This window comes from Danio rerio, chromosome 5 (assembly GCF_052040795.2).
Source record: "Danio rerio strain M-AB ecotype USA chromosome 5, GRCz13ab, whole genome shotgun sequence".
Lineage (NCBI taxonomy): Eukaryota > Metazoa > Chordata > Actinopteri > Cypriniformes > Danionidae > Danio > Danio rerio.
In genome coordinates, this window is record NC_141025.1 from 62,829,506 (window position 1) to 62,857,198 (window position 27,693).

General features: G+C 34.4%; 1 long non-coding RNA gene across 6 annotated transcripts in view; it reads left to right on the forward strand.

The window, feature by feature from the left end:
• Nucleotides 1–1,218: 1,218 nt before the first annotated feature.
• LOC141385627 (uncharacterized) overlaps nt 1,219–27,693 on the forward strand; it is a 41,019-nt gene continuing 14,544 nt past the window's right edge. For 3 of the 6 annotated variants that reach the window (XR_015491874.1, XR_015491875.1, XR_015491873.1), the window contains exons 1-3: nt 1,219–1,365; nt 3,671–3,766; nt 17,214–17,314. This is a non-coding gene — a long non-coding RNA (uncharacterized LOC141385627). The remainder of the gene's footprint in view (nt 1,366–3,670; nt 3,767–17,213; nt 17,315–27,693) is intronic. The other 3 variants (XR_015491876.1, XR_015491877.1, XR_015491878.1) reach the window with 2 other exon arrangements.

The window sequence follows — 27,693 nt, forward strand, 5'->3', positions numbered from 1 at the left end:
TGTTCACTTTGAGATGTTAGAATTGTTTAGTGTTTATTATTTATTATTTTGTATTGACTAACACAATAGCATGAATGATCAGAAAATCACCAGATTCAAATTCTTACCGGAATATTTTGAATGTGGTAAGCAGGCCACAGTCATAAAATTGATTTTATTTGTAATAACACCATTACACTCCTTAAAAATGTAATGAATAAATAAATACAACATTATACTACACTCTTAAAAGGTTCCAAAGCAAAAGAGTTTTAAAGGAATCCATTTTGACAGAATAATTTTCTTAAAAAACAAACAAAAAACAGGTGGTGTATATTGGTATTGTTCAATATGAAAAAAATATAAAGATCACATTTTTGCCATATTGTCCAGCCATCCTTTCGCTTACACAAATCACCTAGTCAACTATATTTTTACTATACAGTATAATAGGGGTAGTACATTACAAACATTTCACCCCGCGACCCCTAAAATAACAACACCAGTGACTTGTGACCTCCTCCTATGCTTGGAGGTGGTTATAAGCATACAAATATTGCACACAATGGTACACACACACCAATAGGAACTATATAAGCAAGCTTATTGACGACACAAAAAAGTGCAAGGTTATATTTTTTTATAATCATTATTCATTTGTTTAATATAATATTAATCTCACTTAATGAGAATGGTGAGCACAAAGTTTATAGCACAATACTAAAATCAGCCTCCTTGACAGTGTGAATTAAACAAAGCACTGCAAAGCGTTACACGGACCAGTTGTGGCCTTTATTTTTAATGTATGTGAGTGCCATAAAGCTGTCAAAATTTAACATTGTACCGTAAAATCAATCTGCTACAACTAATGTAATTGCTGTGATGTTAATATAGCTTAATAACCACAGGGGTTGGAATCCAAAGGCTAATGATTTTTTATTTGCATGTTTTTTTTATTAACCTTTTAAATATTGAGTATGGGTCAGTGACTGATTGTTTTATAGACGATATACCTGCAGCTTATATGAGAAGATTTAACAAAGAATTTTACTTGTGCTGGAGTCTGTGACATTTACAATAATTTAAATTGATATAGAAGCATCAAATGAAAAATAAATTCATTAAGGAAATAACAAACTGAATTAATAAGGTAAGGCTGTGTTACTTAACATTACTTGACAAATATTAATAAACAACAGCTTACTTCTTAATAAATCGAGGATGCGTATTTTTCCAAACGGAAAGGCGGAAGTTAAGCGACGTCATTGCTCCATTAACTGCTGGGATGATTGACAGACAGTGGACCAAGCAAACAAAGCTAAAATTAAGCAAAGCTAAGCAAGGAGTGGCAAAAAAGGAGAAAACGGGGGTGCAAAACTACCAAAGGTAAGAATCGTTTTTGTGACACCATTGATGTAACGTAATGTTAACTGTTTACCGCCTAGCCTAATCAAACGTTAGCATCAAACAAAGGTACGTTAACCAATTCATCCAGCTTACTAAATTTCTAAATATTTGACTTACCTCCCTTGCAGTTAAAGAGAAAAATTACTTTGTGTTGTCTTTATACCACTATGACATCCAAATTCGCTTTTAGAAAAGATAAATAGACCCACTTACGTCAGTTCTCTTCCCCCTATTGGCCACGCAGTGCGTTTTTAGTTTCGGTTTACCTTTAGTATCAATTGGAGACTTCTCTGGAAAATTTACGACTGAAAATATTAACATTACACGTTGTGATTTAGGGCTATTACAGTATTAAGTATGTATTCAAATGTTTCACTTTCAATACTGAACTGCTTTCTGAGTTTGAAAATGATTCTTTAAGTTATTAGGAATAGGAATAAGCTATTGTTTATCAAGGATAGTATGTTTAAAACCTTTTCCCATAATGATTAAATTTATTTCCTCAATAATGGATTTACTTTTACATTGATGCTGCTATGAATATAATAATGTTAATAATGTTACAAATAATTTCATAATCTAATAATACTGAATTAAAATGCAGTCTCCATTGTGTTATTTTTGCAATTGTAAGTTTTTATTATGATTTAGTTTGACTATTAAGATTTAAAATGTGAAAAGTAATTTTGCCACTTAGAATTATGGCTTTCTATATCATTGGTAGGCATATCTCAATAACTTATAATTTTATTATTCATTCATTCTTTTATTCATTCATTTTCTTGTCAGCTTAGTCCATTTATAAATCCGGGGTTGCCACAGCAGATTAAACCGCCAACTTGTTCAGCACGATTTTACGCAGCGGATGCCCTTCCAGCCGCAACCCATCTCAGGGAAACACACTCATTCACACACACACTCATACATTACGGACAATTTAGCTACCCAATTCACCTGTACCACATGTCTTAGACTGTGGGGGAAACCAGAGCACCCGGAGGAACCTACAACGCCACTGCGTCGCCCACTTTGTTATGATTACTTAAATAGATACAATAATTTTTTTATTATGATAACTACTTATATAAAAAATATTAGATATATAGTTTTTATTAGAATAAGAAAAATACAAATACACCCAACATCATAAGTAAATAAACAAAGCTTCATTTTGTGGAAAGCAGTTAGATTGCTTGGATTTATTTTTGCAGACTATAAAATTACTGTATTTAAAAAAAATCACTTCTTTAACATTATTCTATTATTGCATTACTTTATACACTGGAAAACAATTACAGTTCAAATTAAAAGAATAAAAATGTAATTATTAAGTGTTATTGTTTACAGTTTTTTTTTTTTTTGTTGCTCTAATATTAGTCATTTTAGTGTTACGTTAAGTGAAAATTTCATATTTAATCCATAGTGTATTTGATACAGGTAGGTGTAATGTCATTGTATAATATATAGATATTATACGATATATGATACTGTACTTTTTGAGGTTTGGAACTTGGTTGTACACAGACCACTACAGAAGTTTTAGCAGGGAATATGAGTACATGTGCATGTCATGACCAGTGAGCATGACCATTTTAAATCTTTTATTTTTTTAAGCTTTAGCTGATTTTTTTTTTACAATAAAATATAATGTGTATGATATTTGTATAGTGACTCATCATGGTCAGTGTTGGCTGTAATTAACTACAGTACAAAGTAAATGGTTCCTTTAAATATATATTTTATTGTGTTTTATTTTCATTCATTTGCTTTTTAAGGCCTCAAATCAAAAAATCTACCCTGGCCTATTAATATATGTTATTGTTGAGCTTCTTTAACTTTCTTTTATTACCCTTTTGTTAGTCATGACACTTTTGAACATGTGTAAATTAGCAAAATGAAACAAAGAGAAGAGATTTCAATTTAATTTAATGTAATACAATATAAAAACACCTGTACAAAATGCACATATTTAAGTAAATAAAACAAGTTATATACTGTACATCAATTTTCTATTATCTGACTCTCAAATCACTTGAGATACAGATGAACATGTGTATCACACTGTGTTTGTCATTCATCTTCCACTTTTATGGCATTACGTAACAAAAAGATATACATTTTTTTTCCATTGTGTGGATTAGAACAAGCTTGTGTTATCTCCACAAGTACGGTGATATTTATCTTTGGTAAACACGAATGGGATTAGTGGGGATTGACTCAGGTACAGGAGGTAGTTTGGATAATCTAATGGGATAATCTGCACTGTCCGACCTGCTTCTCACAGGTGACTTTACAAGGGTCTCCAGCTTTAAACACACCCTGTCTGGCTCAATTACACAACTGCTTCGCACTGCCATCAATCTGCAAAGAAAACAATTAGGTAAGATTCGTATCTCACAGTTTTAGTTCTGAACACCTGACATAATGACACACTAATAAAGTTGTTGTTTTGGGTTTACTTTTTAAGCAATTTGGTGCCAAAGTATTTTTAATGGATCCTTGAAGTGAGTTTTGCTATTAAATTATTGTAAATATATCAGTTGTTTTGATATTTGTTTGATAAATGCAGTGATTATTTAATATATCAATGTCATATTGAGAGCAGTCTGCACATAAATAAATAAACAAAAAATCAACACTTAACGGGTTAGTAAATCCAAAACCAAACATTTGCTCACTATGGATTTACACCATGTGGTTCCAAATCTTTATAAATTTCTGTACTCAGTTGAACACTACAGGAAATATATTAAAGAATGCAGGAAAGCTGTAACCATTGACAAATACTATGAAAACACCAAACACAAATACTACAGTAGTTACTTTTACAAAAACAGACCAAATATGAAAATAAAAGCCTTTGAATATTTTTCCCGACACATTTATCTGCTAGATGATAGTCAGATAACGTCCTTCTTAATACCAACTTTGTATAAAATAATCGATAAAATGCTTATGATAAGCCATTGTTTGTTTACCTTCAAGTTCTTCTTCCTTCAGTTGCATCAAACTAGCTCCAGCACATACTGTACATCTCGATATGCGAAAGTGTTTCCATACGTTTTCATCGAAGGTGTTAACAACACTTGTCCATCCAAAGAGTTTGTAATGTAGTTAAATGTTTACAAATACAAATACAGCCGTTTAGAGCTTATTTCTGATTAAGGATGTCAGAATTTACGGGTATATTTAAATGGATGTGTGAATGGTCTTTTCCGGAAAAATTCCGTAACGTCCTCGCCTGTGTAAGCAGCACTTTTTTACGGTAAAGTCGTTCCTGAAATTTTCCAGATATTTACCAGTATCACTGTGTGAAAGGGCTAATATATAAAGGTTTCCATCTTTCTTAAGAATTTATTTTTTAACGTTCAACAGTGTAAAGAATCTTGTAAAGGTTTGGAACCACCTGAGGCTGAGTAAATGAGTAAATTTTCATTTTTGGATGAACTATCCCTTAAAAATGTTCTTTCCAAATTTATTTAAAAAAATAATATCATTTATGAATTTTACTGCTGGACTGCTCTATGATAGGTATTTTATTTTGTATTATTATTATTATTATTATTATTACATAACATTACATTATTAATAAAATAATATTTGATTGTTTATATTGTATATTAAATTATATTTAATTATGTTAGAATTGTTTTTGTAACTCTCAACATACAAAATAGAAAACAATATTATAGAAAACAATATTATATATATACAGTTGAAGTCAGATTTATTTTTTTCTTCTTTTTTAAATATTTTCCAAATGATGTTTAACAGAGCAAGGACATTTTCACAGTATGTCTGATAATATTTTTTCTTCTGGAGAAAGTCTTATTTGTTTTATTTCGGCTAGAATAAAAGCAGTTTTGAGTTTTTTATGAACCATTTTAGGGACAAAATTATTAGCCCCTTTAAGCTATATTTTTTTCTCGATAATCTACAGAACAAACCACTGTTATACAATAACTTGCCTAATTACCCTAACCTGCCTAGTTAACCTAATTAACCCAGTTAAGCCTTTGAATGTCACTTTAAGCTGTATAAAAGTATCTTGAAAAATATCTAGTAAAATATTATTTACAGTCATCATGGTAAAATAAAATAAATCAATAATTAGAAATGAGTTATTAAAATTATTATGTTTAGAAATGTGTTGAAAAAATCATCTGTCGTTAAACAGAAATTGGGGAAAAAATAAACAAGCAGTCTAATAATTTAGGGGGGCTAATAATTCTGACTTCAACCGTATGTATATACTACATTCAGCTTAACTTTTCTTCATGACCCAGGAAAGCCATTATCAACCGGATAAGAAAAAATAAGCACCCTCCTCTCACTTTAATCAGTGAGATAAAACAACAAAAGCTTTAATCGCTATCAAAAGCATGTAAGAATCCCACGGGCCTAAAAAATCACTTGTTGCAAACCCAGATTGATGTTAAACTGTCTTTCTAGACAAATTAGTGTTTAACTAGGCTGTTAGCTGGCTTTTGGTGGTGGAGGATGGGAGGTGTTAGTATCCCACAACCGAACATCCATCATTCCCGACAGCACTTCAGCGTGTTTGTGCGCGTTACCTGCTTTTTTCTTTGCACACTGGCGTCGCAGAACCGAAAACAAGAGACAAGACACAAAGCAAGCAAACGCTACTATCTCAGCTTTCATCTTCAGCCACGCACATCAGCAACAATTGTCACAACACAGAGGCCCGCCGGCTTAAGTAGTTCACCTTAACACCCCTGTACATGAACACACACAGGCTCAGACACACGACTCGACGTGTTTAACTTGTGTTGAGAGAAGGACTTTAACAGGGTGAGATGTCTGAGCTGTCAGTCATTCATAGCCTGCAGAGCTCTAGAGGTTATCTGATAGTGAAAGCATAACTCGCTTCTTTTGCCATGATTTCATCTGCATTGCATAACTCTCTTTCAGCCCGAGTCTGTTAGCAGGGTTTAGGAGGTTTTTTTAAGTGAGATTTCACTATTATAAAATACATTCTTTAAAAAGATAATTTTTAATATATAGGGCTGTTCGAATTTGGGGAAAATATCTAATTGCGATATATAATTTTTTTTTGACATTTTTAATTTCATTGACAATTTTCATTGACATTGGCGATTTCGATTTGATTTGCGATGTAATTTTGCAGTCAGGCTTTAGCTCAATAATCTGTATTGTAGCTTCTTACTGCTAAAATGGAGTGAGTGTTAGTTAAAAAAGGAGAAGAAAATGTGCTGGCAGTTTATAAGAGGGTTTGTACAGTAATAAACAACACCAACCCAGATAATATATGACTGCGATCTATTAAAAATGTTCATAAGTCACTTTTTCAAACCTTTCAATATAAAAAGCTGTTGGAAGAAAGATTAAGGTCCCGTAATGCAATTTTAAAAACATTAATAAATGGGGGGAATAACATGAATCATAAAAATAAGGAGAAGTTTACAGATTTTTTTCGATGTGGAATGATTTGTCCCATGCAGCAAAAAAACTCTTTCTCTTTAACAACTTTTAAATGCTTTTTAAGATGCATAAATCATGTTAAAACAGTTTTGTAATGCTGTGAAAGTGTAGTGTATGTGTTAGGCCTGCATAATATATAATTTCAGCATCAACATCACAACGTATGCATCTGCATTAACCATATCACAAGATAATGTTGAATCTTAATCATAGTTGACCAGGAGCTATTGAATTGTATTTACTTAGTTTTTTTTTTTTTTTTTTTTTTTGCAGAAATTGTATAAATCTGAATTGCAATACATTTCAAAGCAAAAACAAGATCAATTCACTTACCACACTGGTAGATCATTTTACTTGTTTTACACCAGGAGATAAAAGTAGCTGACTATTTTTCTTGGTGGTGAAAATACTAGTAGCTAGGGCTGCACAATATTGGAAAAATCTAACATTGTGATATTTTTGCATTATCATGGAAGCTATTTAGGGAGGCAGAGTTTAGGAGCCATAAATAAGAAGGCTTTACCTCCTTTAGTTGACTTTGCTATTTTAGGTACTACCAAAAGCCTTGAGTTTTTGGATCTAGTGTGACTAGAGCTAAACTGACAGGGCAGTCCTAACAAATAGTGATTTAATACAGTTTTTAGAACCTAATTGAAATTTTAAATCTGTTTAGGCATTATTATAAATCACTTATGGTTGTAAAAATGCTTTAAACAGCATTCCAGCTATGGTTTATGAATTCTATCAGATCCGTCTGCATTTAGACTGTCTCACTGTGTTTTGTTTCTTCACTGGATGATGAGATAAAAATAGCTGACTATTTTTCTTGGTGATAAAAAATACTAGTAGCTAGGGCTGTGCGATATTGGAAAAATCTAACATTGTGATATTTTTTGATCTGCATTATCAGGGACGCAGAGTTTAGGAGCCATAAACAAGAAGGCTTGCCCTATTTTAATAGACTCAAAAGCCCTGATATTTAAGACCTAGTATGACTAGAGCTAAACGCACAGGGCGGTCACAACAAATGCTGATTTAATACAGTTTATAGAAGTTCATTTAAATTCTAAATCTGGTTATGACATTATTTTGAAGCACTTTACAGTTTAGGCATGGTTGTGAAAAGCTGTAAACAGCTTTGTAGCTATGTTTCATAAATTGTATCAAGACCTCTGGATTTAGTTTGTCTCAATATGTTTTGTTTCTTCACTGGATGATGAAATCAGACTCATTGTGCACTGGATTATTATTATTGTAATAATAGCAAAAATAATGTTTGCAAATGAACACAGTGAAATACTTATAATCATAATAATTAACACCAGAAGATAAAAATAGCTGACTATTTTTCCTGGTGGTGAAAATACTAGTAGCTAGGGCTGCACAATATTGGAAAAATCTAACAATGTGTTATTTTATATATCTGCAAGTGCAATATATATCTGATATGAATACAATTTCACCAGATGACTTTATAATGTTAGATTGATTGGGGTGATTCTGCAGAGGGAGTTCAACTGCAAAAAATCTAATGAATAATGAAAAAGATACAATTTAAATAAACACTGTTTTTAGTTTTCCAAGTCTAACAGTATTCAGGTACAGTAATTGAATAATAAAAAATTAATAATTTTAAAATCATTATACAATCAGGCATCAAAAATACATGCGAATGTTAAATTATAATACAAACTTAACATTACTGTGATGATCACATTGCGATATCTATGAGTAATACTACTAGTAGCCTAAGACTTCTGCACAATACTTTTAATATACAAATAAGTTGCATGTATTGGGTTACTCCCCGATCCTGTTCGTTAGTTTGTGTCCCGTGCTGTTGTTTGGTCCTGCAACAGGAAGAGAGCCTGCAGCAAATGCTTACTGATATATATCAGCCCCTCGCCTCTCTCTCTCTCTTGCTCTCATTCCAGCGGTATGTTTGTGACTCATGGTACATCTGGAGCCTGTATGCAGGGTCAGCAGGCCCTCTTTTATCTGTAGGGCTGATTGTGTCTTATCTTATCAAAGAGGCTAAGAGCAGGCCCTCTATCAGTCATAAATTACGGACCTGAAAGGAGAGCCGTGCATCGAGAGGAGAAATGAGCTTCAGGGGGATTTTCAACTCAAATTTTTTTCGGTTCTGTTCATATATTATACAAACATTAAAATGTCGATATCTCATCGTTTGAAAAGATGGTACAAGAAGGCAATGCAAAGAGAAATGTGGTGACCATTTAAGGCAGTAGGGTCAGTAACATACAGTTGAAATCAGAATTATTAGCCTTTTTTTTCTCTTTTTTTTTAAATTTCCTAAATGATGTTTAAGAGAGCAATGAAATTTTCACAGTGTGTCTGATATTATTTTTTACTCTGGAAAAAGTCGTATTTGTTTTATTTTGACTAGAATAAAAGCAGTTTTAATTTTTTAAACACCATTTTAGGGACAAAATTTCTAGCCCCTTTAGGCAATTTTTTTTCGATAGTCTACAGAACAAACCATCATTGTACAATAACTTGCTTAATTACTCTTACCTGCCTAGTTAACCTAATTAACCTAGTTAAGCCTTTAAGTGTCACTTTAAGCTGTATAAAAGTGTCTTGAAAAATATCTAGTCAAATATTATTTACTGTCATCATGGCAAAGATAAAATAATTCAGTTATTAGAAATGAGTTATTAAAATTATTATGTTTGGAAATGTGTTGAAAAAACCTTATCTCCGTTAAACTGAAATTAGGGAAAAAAAATAAACAGGGGTGCTAATAATTCTGACTTCAACTGTATACTGTAGTATAAAATCTGTGCCAGTTTGTCCAGTTTTTATGAATCTACTTCTTGTTTTGATGCTTATATCACTTGGTTTTGACTTGAAAAATACTTGATTGTTAAGAGATGTGTGAAATCACTCTAAAGAAAATAACTAAATAAATAATTTGTCTTCTATGCATGAATTCTGTAAATATATGAACATTTAGAATGTCAAAAAAATTAATTTAAAATTTTATTCAAAATTAAAAGGAATTTTAGGTGTAAAATCACGTTTGTAAATCTTATCTGGTGCAAACACTACAATGTAATGACTTTGATCCTTATATTTTATTTCAGGTTTTTTTAAACAACCAATGTTTTTGATAGTTTTAGTTGATGATACAATTTCTGGGGTGAACAACGACGTAACTCGCAGCTGAACTATCATAGTACGATGCATTGTTTGGGAAGAGAACTATGTAGTGACAAGTGTTTCCCAAAACCCGTAGTTTCTCAGTCGCAGATCCATCGTTTGAACCACATTAGTTATAACATAAATTGCCTATAATGATGCTCTAAACGAGATGGTAACAGCTTCTTTAGAGAAGAACCCCATATTTTTTTGTGCAAATTATATTGTTTTACACGGACATGCATTTAAAAAAAATACAATTTCAGTTTTACCACCCTCTGATTGGGGTTGGTACTAAGCTGTGCAGGACACCGACCCTCCAGGACTGAGCTTGGACATGCCTGTTCTAAAAGAATAGGGCGAAGGGGGGATAACTGGGAATAGAACACTGCCAGGAAGTATGCTTCTAACTACAGCTCTAGAGGTGCAGTCGCAAGCATATAAGTTTGCGACGCAGTTTGTGAATGTTCCTTGGAACAATGGATTTGGGAAACGCCAAATCAAAAAACTGTTTGTAACAACGCAACTTGGATCTTTAGTTGGCTAACCATGGTTTTCCAAAACGCACCCATAGTGAGTTGATTTAATTTAATTTTGTGGAAGATTATGCCACAAAATTAAAAATTGAGCTGACTATTCTGGAGCCCAGAATATTTCTTGAAGACGAAAGACCTTTAATCTACTTTAAAATGTGGACAATACAATAAAGCAGTAGATGCAAGACTGTAGACATAAGTCAGTTACATAAGACTGTCCATGACAAAAAAAAAAAGAGAAAAACTGTGCCAGTTTGTGAAGTTTTTAGGAATGTACTCCTTTTTTTTTTTTCATTGAACACATTTTAAAAATACATGGTTATACCTTTGTTAGGGAATGTTTAAATCTAATTTGAAAACTTGTGTGGTGCAATCACGCAATAGCAAATGTTTTCACATTTTTAATGTACTCTATTGACCTTATTCTGCGATGCGGAAGTGCGCTCGATTTTCTGATTGTTTTAAAACTTCCGAAAAAAAAATAGAATAATATAATAACAAAAAAATATCAGTTTGCAACATCAAGCAGTAAAAAGAGCTGTTTTTAACGTCTTAAAAAGAATGGAAGTGGATGAGACCGGAAGTCAAGCTAAAAAGATTTTAATGGCTGCACCCTCATACACGGAGAATAAGGTGAATATTTCCAAATTTTCTATTGCTTAATCATTATTCAGCTTCAGGTGTTTTAATCATTTCCAAAACCACTGGCGTAAAAAATGAAGCACCTAAACATACAAACTGCTTTTATTTCTTTTATTACTGCATTCATTTGAAGAGTGAGTGGCTTTCAGAAACTGAGCAAATTTAAGCATGTAACTATGATAGGTTGCCACCTGTGCATGATGTCCATTCATGTAATTTAATATTCCACAGTCATCAGTTAGTGGTATTATAACAAACTTGAAGCCACAAAGTGGTAGACCACATAAAAATCAGAGACTGGGGTCAGCTTTTGCTACAAAGTCAATAGCTGCAAACCTCCAAACTTCATCTGGCCTTCAGATTAGCTTGAGAACATTGTCAAGAGAGTTTCTGGGTTTCCATGGCCAAGCAGCTGCCTCCAAGCTTTATGCCAACACTAACTGTCTAATGAAGTGGTGTAAAGCAAGTCCCCACTGGACTCTAGTAGTGGAGATGTGTTCTCTGGAGTGAGGAAGCTTCTGTCTGGCAAGCTGATGTATGTGTCTGGGTTTGGCAGTTCGCAGGAAAATGGTACTTTTCTTTACTGCATTTTGTCAAATGTAAAGTTTGGTGAAGGAGGGATTTGATGTGGGGTTGTTTTTCAGGGATGGAGATTGGTCCCTTATAGTTTAAGTGAAAAGAACGCTTAATATTTCAGCATGCCAAGACATTTAGAACAATTGCATGCTCCCAAGTTAGTTTGAACAGTTTGGGAATGACTCCTTCCTGTTCCAAAATGACTGCACATCATGTGTCATGGAGATGTGAATTAGAGCGTTTAGTCCCAATAACTTGGCTTCCACCGAGTCCTGATCTTAACCCAATAGAACATCTTTGGGATGAAATAGAGCAGAGACTGAAAGTCAGGCACTGATTTTGCATGGGATGGCTTGGCTAGCAGTCTCTGCTCTAATTTATCCTAAAGATATTCTTTTGGGTTAAGGTCAGGACTTTGCACAAGCCAGTCTACTAGAGGAAAAATAAAATCAACAAAAAACATTATTAAATCTCGTGGAAATTATTCTCAGATGAGTTTAATATTTTATAGGTGCAGAGAGTGGGACATCGTGTAAAAAAATTTTAAAGGGGTGGTCCAGAGTGTAATTTTAAGGCTTGGTTGTGTTTATAAGATGCAAAGCAATGTGTGCTCATGTTTCACTTGAATTAAATCATGTTATTTTTTCTTTTCATAACTCTCACTGATTATAATCTTTTTGATTATACAGCTACACAGCTAACATGAAAATGATTGTCATATTGCCTAGTTCCTCTGAAAAGCCCGCCCTAAATTGACTGATTGGTCATTTATCATAATGTGCTGTGATTCGTGGATCAGCTCCATGTCACGCCCATAAAAGCACTTTTGTGCTGTGTGATGTCCGCTCTCTAAAATAAAATCTGACAAGTGAAAATGGGGTGCGGCTCCTTGAGAGATCGCCATTGTGTGTGTGTGTGTGTGTGTGTGTGTGTGTGTGTGTGTGTGTGTGTGTGTGTGTGTGTGTGTGTGTATGAACTGTCTGTAGACGAGTGTAGCACAAGAAGCTTGTGTGCGGGACCAATGTTTCTTTAAATCGCTCTGAATATGAATTTGTAGCTAAATTGTTGATGTTAGGAGAGGTAAAGTAAGTTATAAAACATTGCCACTTTTTAAAGGAATTAGTTTTTCCAGAGCATTTAACATTTTCTAACTTTAGAAAATACATAGTATCCACTAGCCATTGGGATGTATTTGCTGGCTTATTTGATTTTTCAGTGAAGTAGAATATGACGCCTAGCTAATAATGTATTACAGGCCAAAATATCAAGGTGTTTAGAATGAAAACTTGGACCAAATCTTTGGAACCTCAAAAATGGCAACATCAGAAGATGGGTCTATTTACCTGCAACACCTTAGACATAATTGTAAAATAATTAATCCAATAATTCTGTAACATAGGGCATATGAACATATGACTTAAAATACACCATGGTGCATGACATCTGTCACATCTGTCATCAATATTGGGAAAAAAATTCAGATAGCCTAATTTGTGTTCCTAAGATGCACAAAGGCTACAGAGGATTTAAACAAAATGACAGTGAGTAATTAATTACAGAATGGTCCTTATTGGGAGAACAATTTTTTTTAGAGTACCAGTAAAACTTCATTATGCATCCCACTGTACTATTTTTGGCTTTGATTAATCTTTGTCTTATGTTGAATTATGTTGTCTCCAGATAAGCTGGATTATTGTATTGAACTAAATAAAACCTTTTTCAAACCTTGATTTAAAGGTTCTTAAAACATTTTTCATTCCAAAAATTATATAAAAAAAATCAATTGTTAATATTGTCAACTAATTTTATCAGTCCTAATAATCAGTGAAGTTTTTTTAAAGTACAGACTTTTGTAATGCAAAAAAATAAATAAATAAAAAAATTAAAGCATTTAATCCTTTTAATCGTGCCTCATTATTCATTATGATACCAGGACAGTTGTATCACCCTGAAACGTGTAACAGCCCCAGTGACAGGCAAGTACTTGACCCCTTAACCATCTGAACTTAAGGTACACAGTAAATCCTGTCGCAAAATGTCCCCTGCTCTGCCTTGAGTGTGTGCACACGGTGGCTGACACGGTTGAGACAATTGTCAGATGGGAGCAGCTTGGATGGAGCTGTTAGGCCATAAGCTGTGGCTCATCCCTCAGATAAGGCCCTTCTTAAACCAGGGATGAGGCAATAAATCCCCTAGTTTGACTTCCTACAGCAGCTTTAGGTGATCACTAAGTAACTGCGGTTAGAAAAGCTGCAGGTATCTAAGAAATGCCTGGCCTGTTGAAATAGGACAGGTCACATGCTGGTAATCCTTGCCAGCAACTGGCCTTATTATTCCAATAGAAATGCTTTAGACAGCTATGCTAACTTAAAACACTATCAAAGGTAGAATATGGCTTTTCTGAAGTTTTAATTTTAATGTTTGCACAGGAGTGCATTTTGATATTTGTATTCTTCACATGAAGGATGGGCAAATCACCTTGCGTGTCATAATGTTAGGAGGGTTTTGCCATGTTAATGGAGAAGCGCTTTGAGTTATTATAATGAGCTTGACCAACCTAACAACGGCTTATCTTCAAACAAAGATGGCCTGACGAACTTCTGTGGCTTTCTTTAGACAAATAATCACCTTCTGCTTGATGCCTTATCCGTTTTGGTGTAGTCTTTCAATAATCCCTGCTTCAATCTGTCTGTATCCCCATTTGTCAAAAGAGACACGTACGGAGCAAACACATGATCTCCTGCATTACAGAGCGCTTCCTCAGAGATGAGTATCAAGTCTATTTTCTGTGGTAATCTTGTGATTACTAACCCCACTGTACTCTAACCACAATGTGCAAAATAAGAAGCAAAATAAGAAGCAAAACACATTCAGACCATCGGCAATCACATGTGAATACATTTTGGAAATTGTTATTTTAAATTGTTATTTTACACAACCTAGCAAAAGGTATCTAATTCAGTATCTGTTGTTGATTCATGTAACATTTGATTTTCAAAGCATTGTTTTACTGTATAAAGAGACATTACAGTTTGCATAAACTATTTGGTCCCACTTTATAGTAGGTGTCCTTAACTACTACTTGCATCAAAAAGTAAACAGTGTACTTACTGTGTTCATAATGTTGGGGGGCAATATATTGGAAAAATCTGACTTTGTTATATATTGATTTTCTACGATTTTAATATCAATAAAATTTTACCAGATACAGTTGCAATCAGATTTACTAAACCCCCTTTTATTTTTATTTGTTTTAAAATATTTCCCAAATTATGTTTAACAGTGCAAGGACATTTTCACAGTATGTCTGATAATATTTTTTTCTTCTGGAGAAAGTTTTATTTGTTTTATTTCAGCTAAAATAAAAGCAGTTTTAATTGTTTAAAAATCATGTTAAGGTCAAAATTATTAGCCCTTTTAAGGTATATATTTTTTTCGGTAGTCTACAGAACAAGCCATCGTTATACAATGACTTGACTAATTACCCTAAACTACCTAATAAACCTAGTTGAGCCTTTAAATGTCAATTTAAGCTGTATAGAAGTGTCTTCAAAATTTGTCAAATATTATTTACTGTCATCATGGCAAAGGTACAATAAATCAGTTATTAGAAATGGGTTATTAAAAATATGATGTTCAGAAATGTGTTGAAAAAAATCTTCTCTGTTAAACAGAAATTGGGAAAAAAATGAAAGGGGGGGGGGTGCAAAAAATTCAGGTGGTTTAATAATTCTGATTGCAACTGTAGATTGGATAGCTTTATTGGATTGCATTTATTAGTTTCTTTAATTGATTGCATTTATGAATTGATCAGGATGGTTCTGTACTGGAGGGAAACATGTATAAGATATAATCTATACGCAGACAGATAAATACAGTAGAGCAAAGGTGCGCAAACTTTTTCTTATGAAGGGCCAAAAACCAAACTTGATTGAGGCTAGTGAGCCGAAGGTAAGCAGTTGCCATGGGAAATTTCCTAATTTATTTATTAATAATTAAAAATAACAAGAAAACATTGCTTAATATTAACTGATACAACATTTTCTTTTACATTTTATAATGAATGTATTATAGTAAAAAACAAAAGACAGTCTCATTTATAATAAAATTGAATTAAACTAGTTTTTGCCTTGATTAACTCATCGTTGTGTTCTGCATAGTCCTCTATCCGTTGAGACATTATTTACATTTTAAAAAATCAGATTCATTCAAACATTTAATTGAAACTTGTTTTTTTTTTTTTTTTTTGTAGCTCAGCAATAAAGAAAACAAAAATAACGTCAAACTGACCCTTCACTATGCCCCACCCTACTTAGTTATTGTTGCTACGCCTGTCAAGCTTTTGTGCCTGGCACATCTTTTACAATATGCGCTGGTGTCAGACATTCCCAGGAATGTAATTACAATTTTTTGGCAAACAGGTGAGATATCCAAGAAATACAGACAAAAAAAGGACTGCAGTATGCATTACAGGAGTATATTCACAACATAATAGGCAACCGATTCGAAAATAATTCAATCAAAATTTAGGCTAGCTTACCATTCAACAGCTTAGCTTATGCACAGCAAGAGAGGTGAAATTTCACTACCCTGTTCAAACTTTTAGGATACCGGATGTCAGATTTGCACAATCCTTTGGCCTGTTTCCCTCGCTCGAAAGCTTGACTGAGCCCCGGTTTTTGAGAGTGGCTTAGTGAAGGGTCAATTAGAAATGACAATCTCATTTCATTCGCCCCAACCCTCCCCATCATTCTTACTCTCTTCTCAGATGGGACGGTGGGCCAAATCAAAGTTTACAATAGGCCAACTTTGTCCTGCGATCCATACTTTGGGTATCTTTACAATAGAGCAAAAAAGAGAAATAAACAATGCTTTATGGTTTTAGCTATATAATTAGAATAATCAGATGTAAAAACCCTGAATAGACTACTTCATTGTTTTAATGACTCAAAATTTATCTTGATTAAAGTTACAAATGTCCTGAGCTGTGGGTCCTTATTATCTAGGATCCATTTTCTGCAATGATGTAACTATTGCCGATGTACAAATTGTGGTGCCAATGCTGAAATGGGTTAAGAAGAAAGTGGGTTACGGCGTAAAAAACTGTTAGCAGCGTAATTACAATTTAATTACAGATTTTAATTACAGAATTGAATTTGTTATGTAATTAATTTGTAGATGTAATTGCATGCAGGTATTTAATCAATCTTAAGTACAATGTAAAAAGATGTGTTTGCACAATAAGTTCATTGTAACAAATTACTTGTTTCAGTGTAAGTACAGATGATATAAAGTGGGACCAAATGTTTTTCTAAATGTAACCAATTTTATGGACACACAGTAGCATTCTGTGTAAATGTGTAGTTTAGCAAACTGGGTATTTAATGGGCAGTTTTGCTTAACAGAACCTCCATTGAACATGTTAATAAGCATGTTTTCTTTGTTTAGTTTTTTTTATTAGAGATGAAGAAGTTGGAAATAGCTTTGCAGCAATACATACATTGACAACAGATATCCATCCACACAGAGAGCAACGCTTGGATAAATAGGTAAATATGTGCTGATCTCTTTCCTCTCACCACCATTATAACACACAACAGAAATGACAGTGGGGCTAATACAGCTTTTAAGAAACATTCTTATTGAGATGATCTGGATATGTTTAAACAGACTCTCTTATTCAGGAGCACCATGTTGGAAGATGCAGTGTTGAAAAAATATGTTGATTTACCAGTTGGATAAAAAATGTTAAGTTAATAGATGTTTAATTTCAACAGTTTCTTTGCTTGAAAACATTACTACAGCACAACCAGAAAGTAGAAATCATGGCAACTATGCGAACAAGAAATATTAACTCAGGCTTTTTGGAAAAGCATTCAATTCACCTTTACTTGTATAGCGCTTTTACAATGTAGATTGTGTCAAAGCAGCTTCACATAAAAGGTCATAGTAAATTGGAACAGTGTAGTTCAGTTTTTTAGTTTTTTTTTTTTTTTTTTAGTTTTTAAGTTTAGTGTGTTTAGTGAAGTTTTCAGTTCAGTTTAGTGTGGTTTAAAAAATCACTACTGAGAGTCCAAACAATGAAGAGCAAATTCATCGATGCGTAGCTCTACCGATCCCAAACCATGCAAGCTAGAGGCGACAGCAGAGGGGGGAAAAAAACTTCACCAATTGGCAAAAGTGAAGAAAAAAACCTCGAGAGAAATCAGACTCAGTTGGGCACAAACATGTTAATTTCTCCGCTGGCGAAACGTCTTGTGCAGAGCTGCAAACTCAGCGGCCGAGGCTGGAATCTGGCCTCAGCGAAGACTTGTCTGTCCCTGGAGCATCACAGGAATCTCATTCTCTCCACTCTTGGATGACCACCACAGCAGCTGCTCAGGATACGGCCTAGTCCAGGATATGGAAACCCTGGGATCACCTCATCGCTGATCTTGGATCAAATGACTCTGCATAGTCTGAGGGCCTCTGGAAGAGTATCCCCAGGTGGAAATGGAGAATAAAGAGAATAATTAGCGTAGCTGCTGTTCATAGTGTATATAAACAAGATGCAGAAACCTGTGTAGAAACCCGCTAAGCTACCCGTTGAGTGTTTGCTTTTCTAAACAGATAGGTCTTGATAGGTTTTGAATTGGGAGAGTGTGTCTGAGCCTTGGACGCTATCAGGAAGGGTATTTCAGAGTTTAGGAGCCATAAATGAGGAGGTTCTACGTCCTTTATTCGACTTTGCTATTCTAAGTACTACCAGGAGTTTTGAGATCTTAAAGAGTGAGTTGGATTGTAGCGAGACAGAAGGTTGGTTAGATAAACTGGAGCTAGATTATTTAGAGCTTTATATGTAAGAAGGAATATTTTAAATTCAATATGAAACTTAACAGGCAGCCAGTGTAAGGAGCATAAAATTGAGGTGATATGATCAGATTTTCTAGACCATTTAAGAACTCTGGTAGCTGCATTTTGTACAAACTGAAGTTTGTTAATAGAGGGTGCTGGGCAGCCAGCAAACAGTGCATCACAGTAGTCCAGCCTAGTAGTCATAAAAGCATGGACTAGTTTTTCTGCATCAGAGATGGATAACATACTTCGTAACTTAGTGATATTTCTCAGATGAAAGAAAGTAGTTTTTGTGACATGGGATATATGAATTTCAAAAGTTAGATTGCTGTCTAATATGACACCCAAATCATTTATAGTAGAGCTAACGCTAACTTTCTATCCCTCTAATTGTAGATCGAGTTGTGAGATCTGCATCTGCTGTGTACAGGATTTAGGCCCAATAAGTAATAATTCTGTTTTGTCTGAGTTTAAGAGAAGAAAATTGTTGGTCATCCAATCTTTAACATCTCTAATACACTCAGTTAGCTTAGACAGTTCAGACGTCTCATCAGGTTTAGTTGAAATAGAAAATTGTGTATCATCTGCGTAGCAGTGAAAGCTAGTCCCATGTCTTCACAAACTGGTAACGGTCAGTTAAATATGACTTAAACCATTGTAGAGCCTGTCCCTGGATACCTGTAGACTTTAGCGATTTATGTTACTGAGACTTTAGTGTAGACCTGTAGCGATTTATAAGGATACTGTCTTCATTGGTGTCAAATGCCAAACTAAGATCAAGTAAAATTGATAGCGAGATGCACCCTTGGTCAGTAGCTAGGAGTAGATCATTGGTTATTTTCACTAATGCGGTTTCTGAACAGTGATGAGCCCTGAACACTTTTTCTAGTAGTTTAGACATAAATGGAAGATTTGAAATAGGCCTATAATTAGCTAAGTTGCTGGGTCCAATTGCGGTTTCTTAATGATAGGCTTAATAACAGCTAGCTTGTAAGAATTTGGAACATGGGCTAAAGATAAAGAAGAGTTGATAACGTTAAGAAGAGGTTCTCCTATAGCAGGTAGCAATTCTTTTAGTAATTTTGTTGGATTTGAGTCCAACATACTCGTAGCTGGTTTAGAGCTTTTTATAATTTTATCTAGCTCTTCCTGTTCTATGATTTTAAAGCAACGTAGATTATTATGATTCAGTGAAATGTCTACTGGATCTGGAGTATAAGGCGGTGCAGAAAGTTTAGCATCTCCTATTTTCTGTCTAAAGCCTTCTATTTTACCACTGAAAAAAGTTATCACTACTAATTTGCAGGAAAACATTTTGTTCCAAAGATGACCGATTTTTTTTGTTAATTTAGCACAAATTCCAGAAAAAAAACAGAGTAGCTGGTTGTTTGATTGATTGATTGATTGATTGATTCATTCATTCATTCATTTTCTTTTCGGCTTAGTCCCTTATTAATTAGACCCCTATTAATCACCACAGTGAAATGAACCGCTAACCTATCCAGCAGACATTTTATGCAGCGGATGCCCTTCCAGCTGCAACCCATCTCTGGGAAACATCCACACACACTTATTCACACTCATACACTACGGAAAATTTTGCTTACCCAATTCACCTGTACCGCATGTCGTTGGACTGTGGGGGAAACCAGAGCACCCAGAGGAAACCCACACTAATGCAGGGAGAACATGCAAACTCCACACAGAAGCGCCAACTGACCTAGCCGAGGCTCGAACCAGCAACCTTCTTGCTATGAGGCAACAGCACAACCTACTGTGCCACTGCGTCGCCCTCAATTCATAGATCATAAATAATTTGTTTACAAATCAGAAAGTTTTTATGACATCATAAGAGCAAATTATAATAAGGAATTATGGAAATGTTTATCAATCAACAATCTTCAATTAATTGTGTAATTACAATTGGTATATTGGTAAGTCTGTGTGATTAATTAAAAAGTACTCAAAGTCGACATTCAGAACCTATGATAGATCGAAAGTTGCCAGGTCAGTTTTTTAAATTACTTTACATACCGCGTGTAAAGTCACGTGATTCCACTCTGTTAAGGCTGATTTATACATCTGTTTTGAACACATGGGTATGGTCCGGCGCAGCTTTTGCATGGTCCCATACCTGCGCACCTCTCAAAAAATTTTACTACACATCGCTACACGTTTGCGCTACATTGACGATGATTGAAAGCTGCACCAGAGATGCCTTGAGACAGCATATTTTCTAATACAATCAAATTATTATTTACATTAAAATATTTGTTCACAGACGAGACAAGAAATGCACTGTTTTTTTTCACTTTTGTATGAGAAAAAAGTGACGTTTTAGGAAATGTGTTTTAATTTCAGTTGTTCAACATTTAATATCTCTCACTTGTAATAAGTGAGCATATTTACTGTAGAAAATTTATCAGTAAACTTTGAGGGCAAAAAAAATTAAACAAATACATAAAATAATTGTTTATTAATTGTGATCGAGTTAAAATGTTCAATTAATCGAGATTTTGATTTTGGGCCAAATTGTCCAGCCCTATGTATTGCTGTATTACAATTGGTAAACACAACAAAAGCTTCTGGTGTTTACTGCCTTCTGCATTCAATTGTCTAGTAGTTGCATAGTATAGTCGTTTTTGGAGTACGAGAACATGCTTGTTAAAGTTGTTTACTGCTAACAATGTAGGTAGAGAAACATTTTCCGATGAATCTGTTGCACCAAATAATTCAACATTGAAACAAAAAAAGGAAAAAAAGACTAACATACATCACATTTTGCTTTTTTGTGCATAAATGTAGACAACTTTTAGTTACTTCTGTGGAATGCAAGATCAAGCCTGTCCAATTACCCAGAAGGCAATGGACTCAGAGTCCTGTTCTGTTTTCCAGCTTCACTTAGAATGTGTGCAGGGGCTCCATCTGGGTCTGTTTGCCCCCTCTGTTCTCATTATTTACCCCATCACCTCTCAAGCATTCCACTGGATCTGACAGTCCATCCCAGTGCAGGACTAACAGAGGCTCCAGCAGCCATAGAGCTAATGAGCACAGCCCTAATACAATAATTTCACACAACAATCACAGTTTAGCAGAGAATGAGATTATGTGAGATATGACCTGCCGTATTTCCTTTTTAAGAGTAAGCGCATTGGTATAGTGATTAAAGTAGTACTCCAGGTTTAACGCAGTTTGAGATATATTGATGGCATCTATTGCATAAAATGAATTCCCACAAAAAAATAATAGGATATTTTAGGCACTTCATTGAAAGTTTTAAGTAAATTTTACTAACCCGGTGTTATGCCCTAATCTAATTCTTAATTTAGAACACTGTAAGAAATGCTGTTGATGGTTCTTTCCAATCCTGCATGATTCATTATAAAAAAGCTAGGTTGTTTAACACGTTTAAATCTTTTTAGGTTAAACTTTTACCCTATTTGTTTGATTTGTTTGAGCTGCTAGCAAAATACATTAAGACTAGGCATGAGTCGGTTTAAGATACTTATTAGTATTTCCCAGTATTGTGATAAGTGCTCTAAAATATATTCTTTTTAAATGTCTGGGTAAAAAAAAAAAAAAAAAAAAGCTTTTTTCCCCCTTTGAACAATCTTTTTTTTAAAATATTTTGAGTAGCATTTAATGTATTTTGCAGCCTTAAACATGTCAGGCTAAATAACTCAAATGAATCATTGACTTCGGCTGTCTTCATTAGTTTTAAAAACACAGATTTCTTTATAATTTGAAATGCCATCATAGGACATCTTTTAAATTTTTTTTTTTTTGCTGGAGATACTGTTGTCCTAAAAACTTTTTTTAAAATCTTACATATATCGTAGGAATAGTATAGGAAACGATGGTGGCAGTTTTAAAATCTTAACTTTTCCAAACCGCGGTTAGTTGAAAATTATTGTTATTGTCCCATGCCTAATGAAGGCGTTATTCTTTGCTTGACATACTTAAATACTTGATGTACATAAAATAAAAACATCAGTGAATGCACATGCAACAAGTTCAGCCACAAAAATAACTCCCATGCTTTTTCAGCACTAATATTTTTGTTCCTTTATGGGCCATTTCCACTTACTGGGACAGTACAATACAGTACAGTACAGGTCGTTACGGGTCACCTTTATCAGGCTTATGTTTTCACTGCCAAAATAATACCAATGGTGTGGTGTGTGACAGAAAGTTTTAGTATCATTCTCGCTCAAGAAAAAAGTTGTACGGGTCGTTCAAATATCATTTGAGAAGCCATTCTCACAAAACACATGCTTTATACACATAAATACTTGTATAAATGTTTTTATAACTTTTCTATGAACATAACTTGATTATAACTGCAGACCAATTACCTGCAGCCTACTGTAATGTCTGCAATTATAATAAATAAATAAATAAATGCAACATATATGAACACATACAGACCCTTACAGTCTCCGATATGTTACCAATTACAGAAAAACTACACACAGCATTCATTTAGCTCTTATTTGGGTTCAAAAACAACATGCAACATATAGCCTACAGTCAGAGCAAACCTCTCATCTGTATCTTTAATCTGCACCAGCACATGTAACCTCGTTTAGAAAGTAATTCTGAGTTTAAAATAGGCCAACAGGTGATAATAATAGTTAAACATGGCCGTTTGATCATGTTTTGGGTTGTCAAAACAATCATTCACTTTGTTTTTTCCGGCTTCTCCTTAGTTTTTTTTGCGCTACACTCTTGCGCTTGTCCGTTTCTAAAAGGATCGGGTGTCAGAAACACAGAAATCACGCATAAGTTATTATCAGCTCAAAGGTTTGTTATTTTTAATATATATGTAATTGCGAGTGATCACAAGCTCTCTGGAGAAAGTGAAACTGCTCGCACTTTTTAAAACAAAAACAGTACACAGCAGATTTTGTTCTTCTTGGCTTTGTGGCTGTTCATCAAGATAACGACAAGGTTTGTTTGAGCTTAGGTCGACCATGGCTCGTTGGTATATAGTATTACGTGGTATATAGTATTACGATGTAATGTCTTGACTGTGAATTTAAAAATGGTGGTTTCTTTGTTTTCATTCTCTTGGTTGTGTATGCATAAGTGACGTAAACCAGTAGTGTTTAGCTGCGCGTCTCACAGTGTCATGCTAGGTAGCCTTTGCAAAGTGTACCCAAAAAGTGGTATGGTATGGTTCGCTTTTAGGTACCTTTTGACAGGGAAACAGCCATAAAAGCATGCCAAATCGTATTGTACCCTACCGTACCCCTAAGTGGAAACAGGCCTTTAGGTTCGTACCGTTAATTTGCTACAAGTGAATGATGCACAAAAATAAAGCCCAGCTCCTTAATCAATATTTTGTTTCAGTTGCAATTACATAAACATACTGAAATAAAAGTCTTAGTAATACTGTGAGTATTAGCCAATTTTTACAGTAAAATACATTTAGTGCTGGTGCAAAATGTTACAATCTGACTGTAATTATTTGGTTAAAAGTGTAATACTGCATTTTTTAGGTTTAAGATGTTACAAAGACAATACTGTATATTGGATATAGGTTTTTTTACTCAAAAACATAAGCAACTCTAAAATAATGTTTGCTTCTTGTGTACATCTTATGTCCAATCTATATTAGACAGTTTAGCGTTTACAGATAAACCATTAATCTGTATTAATCTATATTTTTGGTTCTTCAATGTAACCTTTTTCACTGTTGGTGAAAAAAAAAATACCCCATAAAATACCTTTAAGAAGAGCTTAATGTTCGTGCCATTTTCTCCGTATAATGAAAGTGTGTGTAAATGAAAGTCTTTATGGAGTTCAAATTACCTGAACCTCTCTCTCATCTCAGTATCTTGGACCATAACTCCACTCTTTCCTCGCCCTCTCCCTCTTTTGGCTCCCTTGCTCTTTAAAATGTTACTTGAACATTAGCATCACAACATTGCAATAATGGATCCACATGCAGACAGTCTCTCCTCTGTCACGCAACCAGCAGTAAGGTTCAGTGGCAGGCTATTGTGAGTCAGGTTTATTTTATATGGAACACATGTCTATTAATGACAGACACAAAGCACGCGTGGTTTGGCTGCCCACAATATTGTGGGAATGATTACAGGGGACTGGGGGAGGGTGCCTTGACATTAGCGTTGCTTTTGATCATGCTGTTCACCAAGGTGGCGCTGAGGAAACTCAGAACCGATGCTGGCAAAGGTTTAGATGCTAAAAGGTTCCCACACATGGCAAAGGGAAATGGAGGCTCTTGTGTGAAGCCTCAATACAATAATTGGAGTTGGTGGGTACCCTGGCACAAAACGAATAGTGACAGTATAATGCCAAGCAAAACAGTTGTTTTTAAGCAGCGTTCGTTACAGAAAGGATGTTAGTAGTTTTGCAGAATTCCATTCTTGGTTTTGCTAAGAGGCTAGATAACTTCAGTTCCCAAGCAAGAAATTTCTTAGCTTTGTTTTACCATGTGAAATCAAAATTTATACTGTTTGTTTTGAGTGTTTAGCATGCATTGTTATTCTTTAGGCCAACAATTAATCAATGCAAGTTAATCCACTAAAAAAAAAGAGTTTGTTTTGATAATCTTCAATCAAAGTCTAACATTTGCTCACACATTTGGATTAGTAGTCCTTCTCTATTGACGTCCGTTGGATGGCTTCAACCACACTTCTCTTACCGTTAGTTTGCTAGAAGTGAATGATTCCCAAAAAGAAAGCCTAGCCCCCTACTCAATGGCTGTTTCTCAATTCAAAGAGTGCAGAGAACGAACTTGCGGTCTTGTGAAGACCACTGGAACACAGAATGTGTCCAGTGAGAAATGAGATGCTGTGTTCTTCCTGATAGTCACATGACCTTCACACATACAGTATTTAATGGACAATGATTTAAACATTTCAGCATTCATACAATGAGTTAATGTTTTTTTTTTCCTTTCAATATATATATATAACGTAGTCAGAATTATTAACTCCCTGAATTATTAGCGCCCCTGTTTATTTTTTTTCCCCCAATTTCTGTTTAATGGAGGGAAGATTGTTTCAGCACATTTCTAAGCATAATAGTTTTAAAAACTTATTTTCTCTTTGTCATGATGACAGTAAATAATATTTGAATAGATATCTTTCAAGACACTTCTATACAGCTTAAAGTGATATTTAAAGGCTTAACTAGGTTAATTAGGTTAACCAGGCAGGTTAGGGTAATTAGGCAAGTTATTGTATAATTACAGCTTGTTCTGTTGATTATTGGGAAAAAATTAGCTTAAAGGGGCTAATAATTTTGTCCCAAAAATGTTTTTTTTTTAAATTAAAAACTGCTTTCTTCTAGCCGAAATAAAACAAATAAGACTTTCTCCAGAAGAAAAAATATTATCAGACATAATGTGAAATTTTCCTTGCGCTGTTAAAAATCATTTGGGAAATATTTAAAAAAGGAAAAAAATCAAAAGGGGGCTAATAATTCTGACTTAAACTGTATATATATATATATATATATATATATATTAAAACCTTAGAAATATACTTTGCACATAATACAAATAAACAGATTGTAGTATGAATTTGTGCAAATAACCACCCCTAATCTGTTTTTTTTTTTGCCTCTATTTTAATGCCTCTATTAAGATTTCATAGTAATGTTTACTTTTACCATCTAATTTAGGGAAACTCCTGAGATAAATAAGCTACATCTCTGAACTTTAATAAACCTATATAAAATACTGCGCTTCCCACCTCCTTTATTCAGCCACAATGACTTCTGGGACTTCTAGAGCAAGTTCGGTGCTCAAGTCTGCATCGGTGCATCCTCCATAACAAGAACGAAATCCAGGTACTTTCACACATCCTTCAATCTTGCAGCCTTGAGTTTTGGAACTGAACTTTGGAGGTTGATGATGACATTACACGAGAACACAAGGCAATACTCAAAAGGCAATACACAGGCAATATTCTGTGTCATGCGCAAGTACATCAACATACTGAGATAAGTCTCAGTAACTTTTGTTTTATATGGACGATAAATGCGTTTCATTCAAAGCCACTTTTACTACTCATCAGTTATTTAATAGTGACTTGTGTTAAAAAAATTTTTTAAAGGAGTGGTCCACCACAATATCATATTTGAAACTTTAGTTGATGTGTAATGTAAAGCACTCTTTGAATCTAAGGGTGCTTTTACACCCAAGACTTTTGTTCCAGAACACACTTCGATTGGCATATGTGAATCCGGCAAACACACTTGGATCCGCGCCAAAACAATCAGTCTGAGATAGTCTAAATGGGGTGGCCTCGGCTTGATTGAAATGAACTCTGGAGTGGATCGATTGTAGTGGGAAAGCAATAGCATCCGAGTCAGGCTATATCACAGTGTATTATGGATATTTAATAGGCATATATGGCTATATGAAGAGAGAATTATGAGTAGGGCGAGATGTCATACCTACCTGTAAATGTGCATTTTATTTCAAATGCGAAAGTGAAAGCATGCTAAACTTTTAACGAGAGCTGTTTATCCGTTGAAAATGACCGAACAGCAGTCTTGGTTTATCTGTTATTTGTCTCTATAATGTAAAGTCTATAATGCATAAGCCAGCTGCTATGTATGAGAAAGTCTTACCTCTGATCTATATTTAGTAACGTCTGTGTCACTGTTCAAAATGAGAGGGCAGCTTTTCGCTTTTATTGTCTAATTGCTCATCGCCATAAATTAAAATAAGGACGCATGACAGCTGAGCGGGACTCTGCAAAATAAACCGTGAAACTCTGACCAATGTGCAGAGAGTTTACTCAAGTGACTTGTTTTAGCTCTTTTGGTCCATTTCAAACCTTTGCCATGTGAAGGCGAACCGCGCCAAGAACAAAAAGCAAGATTGTAACAATTTTAATCCCTGTTTCGGAACGAGAATCGATCCACAGGTGTGAAAGCACCCTAGGACGCTTAAAGTTCAATGCATAGGGAGACAATGGCTTTTACCGAGTTAGCTTAGCAAAATCTACAGCGAACAAAGTTTGGGGACTACAAAAAATACATTCGGGTTAATGGTGTTAAAAAGCCTTCAGATAACGCACATACACCCGCACAGCGAAGAGGTGTAGTCAGAGGC